Source organism: Rutidosis leptorrhynchoides, chromosome 2 (genome assembly GCF_046630445.1).
Source record: "Rutidosis leptorrhynchoides isolate AG116_Rl617_1_P2 chromosome 2, CSIRO_AGI_Rlap_v1, whole genome shotgun sequence".
Classification (NCBI taxonomy): Eukaryota; Viridiplantae; Streptophyta; class Magnoliopsida; order Asterales; family Asteraceae; genus Rutidosis; species Rutidosis leptorrhynchoides.
In genome coordinates, this window is record NC_092334.1 from 351978131 (window position 1) to 351980602 (window position 2472).

At 37.6% G+C, this 2472-nt stretch overlaps 1 pseudogene; it reads left to right on the plus strand.

Annotated features, from left to right (window-relative positions):
- Positions 1-511: 511 nt before the first annotated feature.
- On the plus strand, positions 512-1573 carry LOC139891969 (metalloendoproteinase 3-MMP-like; annotated as a pseudogene).
- The last annotated feature ends 899 nt before the right edge of the window (positions 1574-2472 follow it).

Sequence of the window (2472 nt, forward strand, 5' to 3'; positions counted from 1 at the left end):
ATAAAATTTATCATTCATATCTCCATATGACTTTTTGTAAGTTCATATTATAACACGTATATAAAAATCCTATTTTTCACCTATTAAACATGACTCATAAAATTAACAGCAAATCGTAAGCTGGTCCTTGGGTGTTCTTTGTTGCGATCAGTTAGGGTTTTGCCAACTTTTCTTAGACAAATTACTATAGTTACCTGGAGAAAAATAGCTAATATCCCTTTGCGAGATTATTTTCATTTTTTCGTTGCCGAAGTTTAAAAAAATCAACAAAATGATGGGTTAGAAAAGTCCAAAATAAAGCTATTGACTAAGAATAATTCAACTCAGTTAAACATAAAATTAGGGTGGAAAATCAAATGTACGAGGAATCATAAAAATTCTTTGATTGGACTACTTATCATAGAAGTAAACGGAGGAAGACCATTAAATCAACCAATTAACTAAATTTTCCACAATCCTTTTGCTATAAATAGAACTACTAACTTGAAACATGCCACCAGACCAACAAACAAATTTACCAATAATGGCCTTCAAAGCTAATTTTTTACCCTTTCTATCCATCTTATTCTTTCTCTTGTCTCTAAGTAACGGTAAGTTTAGTAACGAGTCTCTCAAAAAGCTTCAAGGTTGTCGAAAGGGAAGCAAAGTGCAAGGTCTTAATGACCTTAAACTATACTTAGCCCGTTTCGGTTACCTAACAACCAAACTAACATCAACAAAGTTAACGCTCGAAACGATGAATTCGATGATGAGCTAGAGGCTGCCCTAATAAGTTATCAAAACTTTTACCATCTCAATAGCACGGGCACATTAGACGAGCCTACTGTTTCAAAAATGCTCGTGCCTCGTTGTGGACACCCCGATAAAAAAGCACCTCATCACCAACACGGGCCAAAAGGGTTGCACACTGTGGCCCATTATGCATTCTTCTCAGGGAACCCGAAATGGCCCGCGGATAAATCCCATCTCACTTATGAATTTTTGAATAATTACCCCGATGAATATATACCTCCCGTTGTTCGTGCCTTCAACACCTGGACTTTGTCTTCTAGCTACTTCACGTTTTCTAGAGCTAGTGACGTTTCAAGTGCCGATTTGAAGATAAGTTTTGAAAGTGCAGAACATGGAGACGGTTATCCCTTTGAGAGTGGGAATGTATTGGCGCATGCTTTCGCGCCAATAAATGGAAGGTTTCATTATAACGCGGATGATAATTGGTCAGCAGGACCAGGAGCAGTTCAAGATGCTAATGATTTAGAGACAGTTGCACTTCACGAAATCGGACATTTGCTGGGCTTGGAACATAGTGAAGATGCAGCTGCTGTCATGTACGGTTATATCCCGACAGGAACTATCAAGCAGAGTTTGACCTCGGATGATATCCAAGGGATTAAAGTTCTGTACGAACTTTAATTTATAATATAAATACATATGTCATGTCTATATATAGAAAGGGCAACCATATCTTATATATTATATATAAGTTCGTGTAATCGGTACAAAATTGAAGGGCACAGGGTGCCTAGTTTATTTGGGTTTATTTTGTAAAATGTTATAGGAGTACTATTGATATTGGGCTGTTGGCAATGTTAAATTGATAAACAAGAATTATGATCGTTTGTATTGATTATTTTAGAGTTGATACAAGCTGAATTGGTCCATTTTACATTGAGATGAGATCTATTTATACAATAAAAGGTAACGGTAACATTGGAGCTGCAACTAGCCGTTGGTGATATGTTGCTTTTTGTCTTCTTTTATTTCTGACACTCCCCCTCAAGTTGAATAGTGGGATTCCTGATATTCAACTTGACTAAGACTTCACTGAAAAATCTTCCGTTGACTGCTTTTGTGAGTATATCTGCTAATTGGTCTTCAGATCTAACAAATGGGAGAGAGATAATTTTTAATTTTGGCTTCGAGTTTTTCCTTTATGAAGTGTCTATCGATTTCAACATGCTTTGTCCGATCATGTTGAACTGGGTTTTCTGAAATAACAATTGCTGCTTCATTGTCGCAAAAAATCTGACTAGGGTCTTCTGGTGGAAATCCGATCTCCATTAGTAGCTTTCGGATCCATAACGCTTCTTGTACTCCCCGTGCTATCCCTCTGAACTCAGCTTCAGCACTTGAAAGAGCTACAACTTTTTGTTTTTTACTTTTCCATGTAACCAGGTTCCCGCCAACTGAGGTGAAATAACCTGATGTGGATTTTATGTCTCCTTTTTCACCTCCCCAGCTGGCATCTGTGTATATCTGAGTTTTGAGATGTCCGTTGTTTTTGAATACAACTCCATGTCCAGCTGTTCCTTTAAGGTATCTGATAATTCTCCACACAGCTTCCATGTGAGCAAGGTATTTGAGGATGATGCATAAATTGGTTGACGACTCCTACTGCATACGCTATATCTGGACGAGTATGAGCAAGGTAGATCAGCTTTCCAACCATCCTTTGGTATTGTTCTTGATCTG